Source organism: Tachypleus tridentatus, chromosome 3 (assembly GCF_004210375.1).
Source record: "Tachypleus tridentatus isolate NWPU-2018 chromosome 3, ASM421037v1, whole genome shotgun sequence".
Lineage (NCBI taxonomy): Eukaryota > Metazoa > Arthropoda > Merostomata > Xiphosura > Limulidae > Tachypleus > Tachypleus tridentatus.
The window spans coordinates 79,958,592-79,977,915 of NC_134827.1; positions in this window are offsets into that span (position 1 = coordinate 79,958,592).

The following is a 19,324-nucleotide window of genomic DNA, read 5'->3' on the forward strand; positions in this document are numbered from 1 at the left end:
TTTTGGAATAAAAGTGTTTCAGTGATATAGATAAAAATATCTAAACGCGATAACTGGTAGTTCCTATTAAAAGGTGGCTTTATTAACCAATATAAAAAAGTGTACAATGATAAAACAAATACGGAAACTTTGTTATCAAGGTGCTAACATGTTGTGATAATCAAATAACACACATTTACAGAATGATAAAAACTGTACACGTGGTCCAAAGAAACGACTAGCCCAGAGACCTTGAGATAATTTTGACCAAATTGAGGTCATGAGGTCTTTGTCTAGATCTTCAAAAACCGAGCTTTGAAGTAATTTATATAAGGCACCTGCAGACGAAAGTACAGAGCGTGTTGAGCTCATTATGTCTCGAGTCTTCGACTCACGATCTACGCTAATTATTAGTTCACATCCAGACAAAATACAGAAAACATTCAGTGTGTATAAACCAGTAAACAAAAATATTGTCTGAAAACAAATATATGAACAAACTTATAAATCAACATCCGGATGTTACAATAATTGGATAGTAAGAACACATAAAAGTGTATATACAGAAAGTTTATAGTAAGAACGCATAAAGAATATGAAAGTTTAAGTTTTGTTACAAGTAAAATAGAATGATATTACCACACAACAAAATATGTTTTGAATAATTTGGTAATGATAAAACCACATATTTACCAAATTTACGATATAAATGTTTAAGTCAAAACGCACGACATGTCTGAGTAAAATAATTATTTAAAGTCATATGCAATTACTTGTTTTTAACAATTTTGAAGGTTTTTACAACAACGACCAAGTTACAATGTTTATAATATTTTTTACGATATTTGTTTATTATTTTAGCTTAGCATGTAGATTTGGGACTAACCTAAAACTCCTGTAGTGATAAAATTTGATATGTAGTTAATGATGATGAGAAACCCATTTGAAGTAAAAATGTATTCTCAAGAGGGCTGGTATGGGTATTATAACTTGAATTAAAATGAAGTGCAGAACAACATTTCGACCTTCTTAAGTCATCTTCAGGTTAACAAAGAATTCGTTAGAATACGAATTTGGTAAGATATTATTAGGATTACAGACGAAAATGTCGCTAACAGCGAGAGCGTCTTATTGGTGAAACACCACATTCTGATTGTTTATTATAAGTAAAAAAGGCCTATTAAATTAGTTATATTAATTGCTGGTGTAATATATAGTAGCGATAGATGTAGGTAGCTTGTTTAGTAAGAAGTAATTAACAGATATGGGCCACTTGCACTCGATGAGTAAAGATCTGTGTAAGTATCTACATGCGTGTGCAGATACTTACTGAGATATCGTTAAACGTCTATCCGGATACAGCAAATAAACAGCACATTATATCAGTGAAAGGTGATTCTTGACGAACAGCGCTTACAGGATTGTTGTTATAATACGTCACAGTATGTTGCCTTCTCTCAAGTTTGACTGAGAGTTAAGTCGCCATGAACAAAAGTTCAACCAAATTATGCAATGAATAAACAAAACCCAAAGAGATTGAGTGTTAATCCATTGTTAACTCATGATCAATTAACACATACCACACGTACATCTGTCCTCCTCTTATAGATTGAGAGTTAAAACTTTTTGAACTAACATGTGTATGAAATGAAGAAAACACAACAACTGTGTTACGAATTTCGTGTCGAACTTCACGATCCGGCACGGCCAGGTGGTTCAGGTGCTCAACTCGTAATCTGAGGGTCACGAATTTGCATCCCCGTCCGACAAAACATGGTCGCCCTTTCTACCCTGGGGGCGTTATTATGTACGGTCAATCCCACTATTCATTAGTAAAAGAGTAGCCCAAGAGTTGGTGGTGGGTGGTGATGAATAGCTACCTTCACTCTACTCTTACATTGCTAAATTAGGGACGGCTAGCGTAGATATCCCTCTTCTAGCTTTGCGCGAAATTCAAAAACCTAAAAAACAAACTTGAGTTTCATTGCGACATACTGTTTACTTCATCTAATAAACTTGGAGCATACGTAAGATAACGGCTCTAAACCAATCATACCCTCAATGGGAAAATGGAGTTTAGAAGTTAAATCAATTAATCATGGCGTTATCAGAAGTTGTTTGTTTGTTTCTTCTTGTAGTCACACGACAACAGTTTGTTCTTAAGCGCAAAGCTACACGATGGGCTTCTTGTGCTGTGCCCATCACGGGTATCGAAATCAGATTTTTAGTGACATGAATTCAGACACCAGTAGGTGAGATACTTTGAGGGAAGGGCGCACAAAAAGTATAGATTTATATTTGCTCATGTAGTTTCTTTTTTATGTGAGAGTTTTTGATATTCTAAACCAGAAGCATTGCCGCCCTTTCAGCCGTGGGGGCGTTATAATGTGACGGTCAATCCCGCTATTCGTTGGTAAAAGAGTAGCCCAAGAAACTTCTTAGACAATACGAATTACATTGTTTACTCAATATCGCTAACCTTTAATGCAGGAACGTTGTCAGTCCGCATGTGACGGTCAATCCCGCTATTCGTTGGTAAAAGAGTAGCCCAAGAGTTGGCGGTGGGCAGTGATGACTAGCTACCTTCCCTCTAGTCTTACACTGTAAAATTAGGGACAGCTAGCGCAGATAGCCCTCATGTAACTTTGCGCGAAATTAAAAAAAACAACAAACCAAACAGCAATCATTCATTTAGCACGTTGGCTCCCACACGACCCACCGGTGAGCGGTGTTCGATGTTCTTTTTAAAGGGACAATTATTGGCTTGGACACAACGGTCACATAAACATTCTTCCTAGAAAAAGGAATTGTAAAATGATTAGTGGGATCCTGGAAAGTATTGACAAGATAGGCTTAAGAGCCAACGTGTTAATACAGTCCAATAAAACGTCTGCAAAACTAAAACACTATTTGTGTCAGGTATTGACTCATACTTTTCTAGTACACACCAAAACTTAATAACTTTTTGAAAATGCTTGTAAGTAATGAACTCTGTTTTACAGTTCCTTTTGAGTATTTCGTAAATCTGAGTTCATTCAGTGAAATCATTTGCGAACAGCAAGTTAAGACCAAGCATAATATATTTTCATTATTTTTCCAGGTTACATTGTCACGATGTTCTAGGGTAGCCATATCCTTCATTTACTCTGAAGTGTCGTCCCATTGTAGTAAAATTACTTCTGTTTTGGTTTGTTTGAAATTTCGCGCAAAGTTACACGAAGGCTATCTGCGCTAGCCGTCCCTAATTTAGCAGTGTAAGACTGGAGGAAAGGCAGCTGGTCATCACCACCCACTCTTGAGCTACTCTTTTACCAACAAATAGTAGGATTGATCATAATATTATAACGCTCCCGCGGCTGAAAGAGCGAGCATGTTCGGTATTACAGAGATTCCAGCCCACGACCTTTAGATTACGAGTCGAGTGCCTTAACCACGTGGCCATGGCGGGCCTAAATTACTTGGGAAAATAACATGTAATTATAAATAATAATCAACCAACAAATGTTTACGTTACAGAAAATGCCAATATTGACATAAAAAGGTATGAGTGTAATAATGGTGGTAAGTATTAGTAGAACTAATCAAGACAAGATATTAAATACAAAAAACAACCAGATTTTACGAGAAACACTTTCTCTAAAAATGTACATTGCTATCTTTACATTTTTTATTTTTACTGGTTCGTCAGAGTTACTACAAGTTTACGTTTCAGGTATGATATGCATAAACATAAATTGTTGAAACAGTAAATTCGAATTATTTCACCAAGAAAAGTCACAAAAAGAACACGCTTTCTTATTGAGATCATCCGTCCTTGTGTCTAATTTTTATATTTGATCAAAACTTTTAAATCGTTTTAGAATGTTCATTTTAAATATATAAATCAAGAATAATAGCTTTTACGCGGTCATGTAACTATAGAACCATCCATTATCAGAGTATATCAGTATAGGAAGTACTTTGTGTTATATACTTAAAAATTAAAGTGGTTTCTTATAACTATAACATGTTTCAGAAAGTGATTTGTGTTACACTATAAAATCATTGTTGAGGAAGTGGATTGTGTTACTAAACTGTAAACCTTGTCGAAGAAGTGGTTTGTCATAGCTAAAACATGATTCAGGAAGTGAATTGTGTTATACACTAATTCACTGTTGAGGAAGTGATTTGTTATATCTATAACATTGTTGAAGAAGCAATACGTACTACTAAAACTAAAAAATATTGTTGAGAAAGAGAATTTTTTTGTAATAACATATATATGCGGTTTCTGAGAAAATTTTTGTGAATGCATAATCAATCAACCGTGCTTTTTAAAATTCTTTATCGATATTGCTATTAAATAGTTGTTTTTGATTGAACTAATGGCTGAATCTCGCGCTTTACTCTAATGAAAGTTACCGAGCAGAAGACATGCTCAAGAAACATTTAAATAAATATTAATGATACACCTTTCTCTTCATTGTTGACGCATCATCTAAGTAGCTCACCATTAAGTCTTTCACTAAAAATCTGGTTTCGATACCTGTGGTGAGCGCAGCACAAATAACCATTTGCGTAGATTTGGGCTTAACATAAAGCTGATGACAACTTAAAGTATTACTAGATTGCTTTGAATGATGACTAATTTAATATCTAAGTTATAACTTTGTTACTTTAAGGAATATTTTTGTTGATCTGACCTGCTATTGTGCCATTTGTTATAGGAGAAAAGACCTTTCGAAATGCAAAACTGAAACTATATTTAAACATAACCTTTACCACTTCTGTTTTCCTCAGAATCATTTTAATCCAACTTTGTAAGAGCCGTCTCGCCCTCTGCAAAATAATGTATCTTTAAAAGTTGTTGTACTTTACTTTTAAATTTATTGTTTACGATTCCTATTACGATACGACATGATTTCGTGCATTATTTGTTTTTCAAATATTCAACTCAGAAAATGATTCTAAACCATTCTTTTAGTACAAGATGGTGGCGTACGGACTAGTAGCGACGTAACTCGGAAATACTCATATTTAAGTCGATATATAAATATACGCTATACGCAAGCATTTGGCTACTTGCCAAAATTAAACGTAATTCGTTTTGCATCACTATAGTTTAAGTGCTGCCTCTTTGAGTTTTGCAGTCGTAGATGATAATTTTGTAATCTAGTTCCACTTTTAAACATTTTGAGGCTTTGTCCTAACGATTGAGAATATAAATATATTTCGATGAAATAATACAAGAACAAAGTACAAACGACTTTTTGCTAGTTTTATTTGCTCTTTTTTGTTATGTCATTGTATTACGTTTTATTACTCCAATTAAATTAAACCTTTTCGTACTGAAAACAGTAATTCTATTTTTAGACAAACAAGGATATTTCATACTTAAAAAGAAACCCTGATTTCCGATTTTCGGCTTTACTCGTACAATTACTGAGAATATTTAGTATAATAAATATTAGGGAAGATCAGTTGAACTGAGAATATTTAGTGCTATAAATATTAGGGAAGGGCAGTTGAACTGAGTATTTAGTGCTATAAATGTTAGGGAAGGTGCAGCAGTTAGAGATGTTAAGGAAGGTGAGTCAGTTGTGGAGTTAATATTTGTTCGTCGTGACTCCTTGTGTAGACAGGGACCGCTTATCCTCTCTGCTTCATTTCTTTAGTTTTTACATGGATGATGGTTGCTGTAAACCCTACGGTTACACGACTGGTGTTATACTCTGTATTATTGACTATTAAACTTAGTTGGTAACTTATCTGATTACTGAATGTAAAACATTGATGCATGTAGCTGTCTGTATGTAGCTTGTTACGTGAAGTGTGTAGCTGTCAGTGTGTACCTTTTTACGTGAAGTGTGTACGCTGTTACGTGAAGTGTGTAACTCTCACTGTGTAGCTTCAGCTCTTCTAGAAGACGGTAGCTCCAAGTAGTTCACTAGGTTAGTTGAACGAGGGACTAGAAGGTCCTTGGTTCTTTTCACTGATCCTATCATCGCTGGACAAACCAATGTGTACAACCCGTGCTTGGTTTCTAAACCCAAACTCGCGTGCTTCTCTGACTTTAAGTGAAACTCTTAACACTGAATTTTTAATAAGACAACAAATATATTAAATTAAACAGCTACACATCCTAGTAAATTATTCCAGTGCCAGATGGTGTAAAAAAACAGTAAGAAACTTCTTAGACAATACGAATTACATTGTTTACTCAATATCGCTAACCTTTAATGCAGGAACGTTGTCAGTCCGCATAGTTACAACCAGATGGCGATACTAAATACGTATAAAACGAATAAAAAATGTGGACCTTGTGAATTAAAAAATAGTTTCATCTTTTAAAATTCAAGCTTTTTATAATTTTTCTAGCAAAAATATATTTTAGTATTAACATATCTTCGTCTTAATTAGTTCTAAGGGCTCTAGCATTCAGGTCACTGATTAGCAAACAGAATCTATTGTCGCGACGCTTGACGGCTAATGTGAGAAACACTAATCCGAAAAGTAATACACGTACGTTGTTAATTGACAGCAAAATCAAAATGTTGGCAATGGAGGTTAAGTAAATAAATGTCGAGGTTATATAAGAAATCATCTGGGTTGAATAATCAAACATCAAACAACTTCATCACCTAAAATATGACGATGCAACTCGGTCCTTTTTTACCATTTTACTCGCGTTGCATATCACTAGTTGTATTTTATAACGAAAATTTAAATCGCTGTTTACCTATCAATTCTATAACTTTCTTAATCATGTTCATTACCTAGAACTTTAATTGCTGTTTGTTGTTCCCCCCCCCCTATATAACAAACATTTTGAAGATTGACGCTAGAGGACGCGGTCTCCCTTGTGGAATCTAAACTATTATGCGACTAAATTCTAGTATTTGTTCCTTGATAATGAGCAAAATGCCACTACTGAACTTCTTCGATTCTGGCAGATACCCTGACGGACCCCTGGTGAGTGACATGAGGGAGAAGATGGCGTTCGGATGTGAACCTCCTATTAAATTCTAATATTTATTTTTATTTTCCCTTTTCTTATTTTCATCTTTCGAAGCTCTACTCAAAAAAGTAGTTGTCTAACAACGCAAAATGCATATTTTTTCTTTATGTTCATTGGCCTTAAGATTTTGGCCAGCAGTGTATATAGAACGTATAAAAGCTTCAATGTTAGTGTGACATTGTAGGTGTACGACGTCCTCCATTGTTAAACATCGGACATATGGAACCTATAGAAGATTCAAGTCAAGGTGACATTGCAGGTATACGACGTCGTACATATTGAAACTTCTGACACGTGTAGCCTATAAGAAAACTGAACCTCGAATGACATTGTCTCTATTGAGCAACTAGGTCTTATTAACAGTATTTTTTATGATCTGACGAGGAATTATTGAACATTTCAAGATATTGAAGACAATTAACTCTCTCAGTCAATTCTTTGTAACGCACACAGCAACAACACTTGTTTCAAAAAACACATCACAGAACAGGGATGAACTTACAGACAAAATAAAATAGAACTTAAAGCTACTGCAGGGATATTTTAGATTTCCTTTGTGGGGGCGAGAGCGTCTCATGGAGGTGCAGGGTCCATGAGACACTAAAAGCTTTTGGATTTTTGTAAAGTTAAATTTCGATAACATATAACATTGGAGTACAATGTCAATTAAGATTAACGGAAGCTTACATTAAGATGCTTTAGCACTTTTAACATTGGGTTTGGGTTGGACTTGGACTTAGCTAGAGCTCTGGATTTCGGAACTGGCGAAGCGGTCTTGGATACATGCGATATTCAAAATATTATCGTATTTTTTCTCCCTGGTGGCTGAACAGTAAGTTTGAGGATCTGTAACCAGGAGCATCATTTAATAAAAAGCTATGGAGGTTGAAAGAAGACTAACCTTGCGTGCTCTCACCCAATTCAGATGTAGACCTTAAGTTATGGTCTGACAGAAATATTCCATAGAAACTGTCATCTGGATGGGGAGGAAACTACCTGTATTAGTTTCTCCAAATGACACCACTGTTTGTCCCACTAAAACAAAATTAGGTTATTAATTCACATTATGGCGAGCCCGGCATGGCCAGGTCGTTAAGGCACTCGACTCCTAATCTGATGGTCGCAGGTTCGAATCTCCGTCACACCAAACATGCACGCCCTTTCAACCGTGGGGCCGTTATAAAGTGACGGCCAATTCTATTATTCCTTGGCAAAAGAGTAGCCCAAGAGTTGGCGGTGGGTGGTGATGAGTAGCTGCGTTCCCTCTAGCCTTACATTGCTAAATTAGGAATAGCTAGCGCAAATAGCTCTCGTGTAGCTTTGGGCGAAGTTCCAAAACAAACAACAGTGTAGCCACAGCGCAAATAACCAATTATGTTGCTTTTGCGTTTAAGTTTAATAAACGTCGTCATAGGAACATAGCAATTAACAGAAGTCTTCCACCATTGCTGTTCTTAGTTGCCGTTGAGGTCGCTACCATCAAAATAATGAGTGAACGTTTCTTTTGTAGAGAAACTAAAAAACGTAAAATAATTAACAAACGGCTAAGTGTCATTGTGCCACACCCTTTCATAAAATAAAGTTGTCATGGATGTCAGTCACGTGCGAAACGTTCGATTTCTATACGACGCATGCGCACTGAAACCTTTGCTGGAACTAATTTTTTTTAAAAGTTTATTTACATTCATGAATAGTTATAATAAAAGGTTTATTGTCATCAACGGCCTTCTGGACTTGTTTCGTGAGATCATCCTTTCTCGTTGCTATTTATCGTTAACAAAGAATCCCCTTGACCTACATTGACTCCACATTACATCCGCATTCTCTTGTGTCTTCTTTACTCAAGCAAATCGAGTTCCATACACCCGGTACTTGCGACTTCTCTAAGACAATGTTGTCTTTCTGTTGCCTGACAACACTTGTCTCAACGTGTATTCACGATTCAGCTATAAATGTTACAAGTTGCTAAAAATACATTTACGGTCATCCACCTGACAAGGATAACGATAATTACTTAGTGTCAGTGAACTGCAGATTACAAAATTCACGTAACTATGGCAACCTTCCAACATAACTGCAAAGAATAACAATAGTCACAAAATGTCAGAAAACTAGAGTTCACAAATTATACGTAACTATAGCAACCTTCAAACATAACTGAGAATAATAACAATAGTTACAGAATGTCAGAAAACTAGAGTTTACAAACTACACGTAACTATAGCAACCTTCAAACATAACTGAGAAGAACAACAATAGTCACAGAATGTCAGAAAACTAGAGTTTACAAAATGCTGACTAGGGCACTGTGGTTAGGGCACTTAACTCTCAATCTGAGGGTCGTGAGTTCAAATCCCCGTCGTACCACACATGCTCGCCCTTTCAGTTATAGGGGCGTTATAGTGTAACGGTCAGTCACACTATTCGTTGATAAAAAGTAGCCTAAGAATTGGCGGGCCTTTCTTCTAATCTTTTACTGCTAAATTGGGGATGGCTAGCACAGATAGTTCTCCTGTAGCTTTGCACCAAATTAGAAACAAACAAACCAAACCAACGTAACTGATAATAACCACGATAGTGACAAAAACGTCCGAAAACTAGTTTGCAAAATGCCTGTTACTATAGAAACCTTCTAGTGATAATAAACGCAGAAGGTAAAAACGTACTAACCAAAAGTAACATTTATAAACTGATCTGTTCAGCATTAATTACAAATATTCAACACAGAAAAACAACCCGATGACGATAAAACACTGACTCTAGATGTTAGAATAAAATACTTTACAATTGTTGTGTCTAATCTTCTGTAACCACAGTAGTTATGATAGATGTCGTTTGACTTTACTAAAGTTTAACAAGAAATATAACTAACTAACTGGTTACTTTGAAAGTTATGTTAAGAGGTTACAAAGTTATAAAAGTTGCCTACTAGTTAGTGTTTTACTCGTATTAAAGCTAGGCATTGGACTATCTGTGCTTTGCCCATTAATAGTATCAAAACCGTGTTTCTGACAGTGTAAGTCCTCAGACATACTGCTGTTGCTACGTCTAGTGCTTTGGACTTTGAATCAAAGGATGTGGATTACACAAAGTGCCCTGTATGACAGTAGTAGTACATTAATACAAATATCGACAATATAAAATGTATGATAGTAGTAGTACATTAATACAAGTATCAACAATATATAATGTATGACAGTAGTAGTACGTTAATACAAATATCAACAATATGTAATGTATGACAGTAGTAGTACATTAATACAAATATCAACAATATATAATGTATGATAGTAGTAGTACATTAATACAAATATCAACAATATGTAATGTATGATAGTAGTAGTACATTAATGCAAATTTCAACAATATGTAATGTATGACAGTAGTAGTACATTAATACAAATATCAACAATATGTACTGTATGAGGGTAGTAGTACATTAATACAAATATCGACAATATAAAATGTATGATAGTAGTAGTACATTAATACAAATATCAACAATATGTAATGTATGATAGTAGTAGTACATTAATGCAAATGTATGATAGTAGTAGTAACAATATGTAATGTATGACAGTAGTAGTACATTAATACAAATATCGACAATATAAAATGTATGATAGTAGTAGTAATACAATATATACTGTATGATACTAGTAGTACATTAATGCAAATTTCAACAATATGTAATGTATGACAGTAATAGTACATTAATACAAATATCAACAATATGTACTGTATGAGGGTAGTAGTACATTAATACAAATATCGAAATATCAACAATATGTACAATATATAATGTATGACAGTAGTAGTACATTAATACAAATATCAACAATATGTAATGTATGACAGTAGTAGTACATTAATACAAATATCAACAATATATAATGTATGACAGTAGTAGTACATTAATACAAATATCGACAATATAAAATGTATGATAGTAGTAGTACATTAATACAAATATCGACAATATAAAATGTATGATACTAGTAGTACATTAATACAAATATCGACAATATAAAATGTATGATAGTAGTAGTACATTAATGCAAATATCGACAATATATACTGTATGATACTAGTAGTACATTAATGCAAATTTCAACAATATGTACTGTATGATAGTAGTAGTAGATTAATACAAATATCGACAATATGTAATGTATGATAGTAGTAGTACATTAATGCAAATTTCAACAATATGTAATGTATGACAGTAGTAGTACATTAATACAAATATCAACAATATGTACTGTATGAGGGTAGTAGTACATTAATACAAATATCGACAATATAAAATGTATGATAGTAGTAGTACATTAATACAAATATCAACAATATGTAATGTATGATAGTAGTAGTACATTAATGCAAATTTCAACAATATGTAATGTATGACAGTAGTAGTACATTAATACAAATATCAACAATATGTACTGTATGAGGGTAGTAGTACATTAATACAAATATCGACAATATAAAATGTATGATAGTAGTAGTACATTAATACAAATATCGACAATATAAAATGTATGATACTAGTAGTACATTAATACAAATATCGACAATATAAAATGTATGATAGTAGTAGTACATTAATGCAAATATCGACAATATATACTGTATGATACTAGTAGTACATTAATGCAAATTTCAACAATATGTACTGTATGATAGTAGTAGTAGATTAATACAAATATCGACAATATGTACTGTATGATACTAGTAGTACATTAATGCAAATTTCAACAATATGTACTGTATGATAGTAGTAGTACATTAATACAAATATCATGTAGCAATTGGTGGTATCAATGTTGTTTTGGAATCATATCAGATAATCCAGAGTTATATCGTAATGGAAACAACCGTGTCAGAGTTGTCTTGTAATGAAAACAGCTGTGTCAGAGTTGTATTGTTATGGACACAACTGTGTCAGAGTTTTATTGCAATGGAAACATCTGTGTCAGAGTTTTATTGTAATAACAATAATTAATACAGTCATCTTTGTAATTTAATTACAAAAATCAAGTGTTTCAACGTTGCCTATGTTTACAGTGTTAGTGTTGTGTCGTGATCATAACAATGAAAAGTGCCAGCCTTGCATAGTAACAGTTACATTGTAGGTTGAAACATCGCTGCACAGATAATTGTTAAGTGGTTATTTAATGAAATTGACGGTATTAATTATGTAATAATAGAAGACGTTAACAGTGTCAATGTTGTACAGAACACAATAAGCTAACAGTTTCAGTATTGTATAGAACACAATAAGCTAACAGTTTCAGTGTTGTATAGAGCACAAGAAGGTAACAGTGTCTGAATGGTGATGAAAACAAACAACTGTAGTTCTTTCTTTGCTGAATGACAGTGAGAATGGCTGTAATCGTTTATTAGTATTAAGAGAGATAATAATTATGACCGTACACGTGTTTTGAACAAATTCGCTCACATGTACTGAGTCGAATTCTTGTTTAAAACAAATCTTTCTTCAATAAATCAAAGTACAAACGACTATCGAACATTGTCAGTTTGACCAAGTCGAATCCCCTCAGGGTTTTGTCCGTCTCTCTCACCCTCTCCAAAGAACTGACTGAAGTACGTGAAATACATGCACGTGTTTGATCATGAAAGTATTGGCTTTTCGCTTAATAGATGGTTACATTATTGTCCTTTACGTTCCACCCCTCTAGAATAAAATAAAGTGACATACTCTAGAGATTGTAAAACGTGGGGCGTTGAGCAGAGACGCCTCATGTTGTAAATAGGTTTTGCTTGAACACGGCCTTTAGATATAAGTACTTCTGAAAATGCTGTTTTTACAACAAACAAAACATTTTCTCTTTGCTCATCAGGTAGTTTTATGTGTCAAAATTAGCACAATAGCCTGAAAGTAAACTAAACTGGTACTGAAGCTAATCCGAAGCCAAACCACACTGTCATTATGGCCAATGTGAAAGCAAAATATGCTGGTATCGAATATAATTCGAAGCCAAACTGGCATCGAGTCAGATTGAAAGCAGAACATCCTGTTATCAGTATGATATGAAAATAAAATAAACTGGTACCAAGGCTAATCCGAAATTAAACCAAACCGGTATTGTGGCCAGTCTGAAACCAAAAGACACTGGTCTCCATAATAATAGTGGCTTCATGATTGGCCATAATCGTATTAAAACGTGAGCATTACATTTGAAGCTTGTTCTTTAACAATTGTAACCGTTTCGCGTTACTTGCACGTTGTTAACGGAATAGTTATTGTTGTCTGAAACACATCACTCTGTCTTATTGTTACATCATCTCTTTGTTCTCTGTTGATTTTTGTTTTAGAAAACTTTAATTTGTCTTATTGGTGTTACTTTACCTGAATCACTTACACAAGGTATCAGAAGTTAATGGCTAAATAGTTTCTTAAAATCTCCTATACTCCAATAACCATATCTCTTCCTTCAGAAGAGAAAAAAAATCTCTTTAGAAAATGGGTCAATACTCGGGTCAAGCTTAGCCTTGTCGAAATAGCCAGTTTTGGATTAAAACTCAGCACGTGCTACATTATAAAACAGCCAATGTGGAAAATGGATTAAGACTTAGCACGTGCTACATTATAAAACAGCCAATGTGGAAAATGGATTAAAACTCAGCACGTGCTACATTATAAAACAGCCAATGTGGAAAATGGATAAAGACTTAGCACGTGCTACATTATAAAACAGCCAATGTGGAAAATGGATTAAAACTCAGCACGTGCTACATTATAAAACAGCCAATGTGGAAAATGGATTAAGACTTAGCACGTGCTACATTATAAAAGAGCCAGTATTGTCCAAATTGGATTAAAACTGGGCACACGCTAGAAGCTTCACAGAAGAACCAATGATCCTATATAACTGTTTCGCTAGTAAGAATTTTCTCGACTAAATAGCTGGTAGACGAGAGAGTAACGCAGTTCCCACACCTGTCTCTGTAAAGGTGAGAACTAAAGGTATTGTTCTCACATGTACTGATAAAAATATGTTTGTTGTTTTTGTTAGTTAAAGATCAATTTAACTGATTGAGTCATTTCATAGGAAGGAAAAGTATGGTATCTGTCCATTTACCTCTTTCTCTGCTATGCATCTATTTTATGTAGTTTACTATAAGAAATATGTATGAATCACAGTGTATTGTCCATTTGGTATCTGTCCATTTACCTCTTTCTCTGCTATGCATCTATTTTATGTAGTTTACTATAAGAAATATGTATGAATCACAGTGTATTGTCTAAGCCACACAATGTGTTTCTAATATATCATGTGATAAATGTCACCATTAGGCAAACTAGTTCAGAGAAGATGAGTCATTAACCAAACAACCTGTTTCTGGGTTTGTGGAAATACATCTTATAACTTTTTCTAATAATTAAAAACCCCTTCGGGATGTTGTGATTTATTCTGATTATCGATTTGATAAGTCCCATTAAGTTAGTACAAGTAGCTGCTATGTATGTGAAATAAAATTAAATTAATGTGCTGCCATCTAGTGACTTATTGTGATCCTGTTATTATCACGATAATGGTTATTTCTTTAAAAACGAACACGTTCATACGTCCTTATTCAATTACCAAAAGTAGATAGGTTAATCTGAGTGAAAAGATGCATATTTCTACGATTTTAAATATTTTACAAAAACGTATCTATATGATGGATATTTATATAGATGTAAATGTATACATATATATGTAATCACACTGCCATTTCTTGATATTTGCTATATAAATAACACGTTAACACCGACGTCAGTTTTCGTGTTTGACAGATGGCTATCTTCACCAACACTTGTCTCTATTGCCTGTACGGAACAAGAGTTGGGGTCATTTCAGTTTTCCAGCCTTTCATATAAGGAAAATGTGAGTGCACAACTATGTGAAAAAAGTAAAAGCAAAGAAACTTGCCATCACATATAATAATCTGATCCGACATGTTCTAGGTCGTGAAAACTATTTCTCTCTGTAAGCGTAGTGACCAATCTGTTTACGGTAAAGCTACCTAGCTTATTTACAATGGAGAAGATAATTTACAGTAATACCACCACGTCCTTATCTGCGGTATGAGATATAACTAATCAATAATATCATCACGTCCTTATCTGCGGTATGAGATATAACTAAACAATAATATCATCTCTTCTGTGTGTGTAGATTAGAAGACACGTATTACAGTGACACCACCTATGTATGTAGTGGAAGACACGTGTTACAATGACACCAGCTGTGCATGTAATGGAAGACACATGTTACAGTGACACCACCTATGTATGTAGTGGAAGACACATGTTACAATGACACCATCTCTATATGTAGTGGAAGACACGTGTTACAGTGACACCAGCTGTGCATGTAGTGGAAGACACATGTTACAGTGATACCATCTGTATATGTAGTGGAAGAGTCGTGTTACAGTGACACCAGCTGTGCATGTAGTGGAAGACACATGTTACAGTGACACTACCTGTATATGTAGTGGAAGAGTCGTGTTACAGCTGTGCATGTAGTGGAAGCATGTTACATGACACTACCTGTATATGTAGTGGAAGAGTCGTGTTACAGTGACACTACCTGTATATGTAATGGAAGAGTCGTGTTACAGTGACACCAGCTGTGCATGTAGTGGAAGACACATGTTACAGTGACACTACCTGTATATGTAATGGAAGACACGTGTTACAGTGACACCAGCTGTGCATGTAGTGGAAGACACATGTTACAGTGATACTATCTGTATATGTAATGGAAGACACGTGTTACAGTGACACCAGCTGTGCATGTAGTGGAAGAGTCGTGTTACAGTGACACCAGCTGTGCATGTAGTGGAAGACACATGTTACAGCGACACTACCTGTATATGTAGTGGAAGAGTCGTGTTACAGTGACACCAGCTGTGCATGTAGTGGAAGACACATGTTACAGCGACACTACCTGTATATGTAGTGGAAGAGTCGTGTTACAGTGACACCAGCTGTGCGTGTAGTGGAAGACACATGTTACAGCGACACTACCTGTATATGTAGTGGAAGAGTCGTGTTACAGTGACACCAGCTTTGCATGTAGTGGAAGACACATGTTACAGCGACACTACCTGTATATGTAGTGGAAGAGTCGTGTTACAGTGACACCAGCTGCATATGTAGTGAAATACAGCGTATAATGATATATTCATTTCTTTATGCACAGAGGAGGAGGTAACTTAAAGTAATATCATAATTTTATCTATATGTACACCAACTTGTGTGTAAAAAGGGAAGTAATTGTTTTACTTGCTTCCCTGAGGTTTATTATATATATATTAAATAGCTCTTCAAAACATCTCTGTTTACGATCACGATATCTGGTGCTGTAAAGGAGTTCGTCTCCAAATGTAAAACCTCGGGAGAGTGGAGCACGACTCCAAACAACGTTAGTACCAGCCGAATAAGTACTCGTATGTGGTTGTTTGGAATGTATGTTTTTTGTGTTGTTGTTTATCTAAATTGAAGATATTTTGGAAGCGACATACACCGTGGTGACGAGTAACCCATATGAAGTAAAAATGTACAGAGTACAGACAACTATCTCTGGTACATACGTTTACACAGAAGGTTTGGTTTGGTTTGTTTTGAATTTCGCGCAAAGCTACACAAGGACTATCTGCACTAGCCGTCCTTAATTTAGCAATGAAATACTAGAGGGAAGGCAGCTAGTCATCACCACCCACCGCCAACTCTTGGGCTACTCTTTTACCAACGAATAGTGGGATTGACTGTCACATTATAATGCCCCCACGGCTGAAAGGGCAAGGATGTTTGTACACTGAAGGAAAGACAAAGAGTTCCAGAAGTCTTCTATACAATATGTAGGAAGGACGTCTACAGAGATAGTGTTGTCTAAGACATTATCTGTATTGCAGAGAGAATCTTGTCAATGGAACAGAGCTTTTATCTCTTTAGTTGACGTTTCTCTAGTTAAACAACTATCCCAGTGACACGTTTATTTTTATGTACACAATGACACACAGACACAAAATACATTTACTTCAGCATTTTAAGACCCATCTAAAACTAGAAACTGCTAGATATTAGGAAGTTTGAAGTTTCATTGTGGTAAAAGTTTCCAAACTCACGTGGTAATTAGTGCCCTGGAAAGAGATATGTTGATGTTAATTATTTGAAGTGCATTACTATTTATAAACTCCTATTTAGATACTATAGAAACAACGGATATTTTTTTAACAAATGGTAGTATTTACTATACATTATATTTGGAAAGTTTGTTTTTCTTCTCATTGACATATTGACGCAAAATACTGTCAGCCATATCACTGAGACATGACGTGTATTCAGCTCGTGAGTTCCCAATTTTCCTGCCCAAATGAGGCAACATTAGTGAAAGAAGGATGCCGTTTCCTTCTGTTGCCCGGGAATTTCACTAGCTTAACTCCTTCAGGAAATTGATCTATTTTCATAGGATTTTCTGGAACGGCGTGCAATCACTTCGGAATGTTTACACTACATCAGGCGCACGAGTACAGGCAATATATATCACAAAACAAACCAACAGTTAAAGAAAGTCCTTAAAGATGTATTATTATTGTTTTCTTACAGATGTTTATTTGATAAGTTTAAAGTTGCTTGTGTAAATCAACAATTACGTAGTTAATTGTCTATGTACTTATATAATTCATCTTTCTACACATTTGACGTATCTTCTACTGAACACTTCAATTTCTGAAAGGGTTTCTAATGTGCATCTGTCTCGTTACACGAGCTTTGCTGCCATCCAATCTAATTTGTGGTTTAGAAGAATACATATTCCAGTAAACTAACCTTGTCATGGCTTGGTCACCGTGTAGTGTTTTCCAAACTTTTTTTCACTAACGGCACTTATACGACACCCCTGCCGCAGCTTGCAATTTTCTTTCAATGTTTTTAATTATTTTTCGTTTGATCAAACTCTCACAACAACCCTAGTAACTTGCTGCGACACACAGTTTGGTAAACACTGTGCCCGGCTGCGTATCGGAGGGTCCAGGATTTCAGTAGTGATACCACAATATACGCTGTCAGCTTCTAAGTCTTCCAGTGACGTAACGATTGGGGATTGTTCTTGAAATGTTTACAATTATTTTGAAATACTTAATTTATTTATTTATCCTTTTAGTCTTGCGAGTTCACTTTACACGGGTGCAGTTTGGTTTTCTTCGTCTCAGAATTTCCGTTAACATAGTAAATGTACAGGTAAGCCTTATCCGTGATGTAGGTTTATAGCATACTCGTTGGAAGTTTTATTCACTCCTGTGTCGCACAGCCCTCCTGATAAGCGTGTTGTTACTATGGCAACGTATTGTATCAGGTAAATACTTCACCATTCTAGATATTTCCAAGCCATTACCATGCGAAAAGCCGACAAGCAAATTGTTCTGTAAGACAGTAGTTGTGCACATTGTAATATGTAAACACATATAACTTTATACGCAATATCCATGAGACATGTACATATATATATATATGAGCCAAGAGTTGCATGTACGTAACTGTTAGAGACATCATGGTGGAAGAGGTCACCATATAGATATTGGCGTTTAGTTTAGGTTTCCGTTTTCTTGCGCCTCCCAGTAGCACAGCAGTATGTCTGTGAGTCACACCGCTAAAAACCGGGTTTTGATATCCGTGGGGGACAAAGCACAGATAGTCCATTGTGTAGTTTTGTACTTTATTCTAGACAAACAAACCATCTTTTTGCGATGGCGGAGTTTTAAACAGCAAACACATTTAACAACACGCAGGAAATAAGAGATAAAATAATTCTGCCGTCTTCGGAAAATAGAATCTCTTCTTTACCCCCCTTCCAGTGCTTTACCACTGAGCTTAAGGATTTATAATCCTGAAAGTGAAAGTTCGCTCCCAGTGGTGAGCGCAGTGCAAATAGCCAATTATATTACTTTGTGTAAACATTTTTCTTGTTTTGTTTTTGTGATTAATATATTTTATGAGGCTAAGTTACAGTCCCCCCTGTGGGACACCGGTGAGTATTCGGATTTATAATACAAAAATCAGGGGTTCGATTCATCTCGGCGGACAAAGCAGATAGCCCGATGTGGCTTTGTTATAAGAAAGCACACTTTTACGTGACATTTCGATACTTGTGTTTATCCTACCTGACATTTTGATAATTTGTATTTTTATCCTACGTGATATTGTACTACTTATAATTAGCATAATGTGTCACTACGTCACTTCTTTGCGTTTAGTCGGTTTTTTTAATATAGTTTTTCATAATCCAATCAAACTAATCAATAACATTACTTTTGTTTTTGTCAATCGGCGCT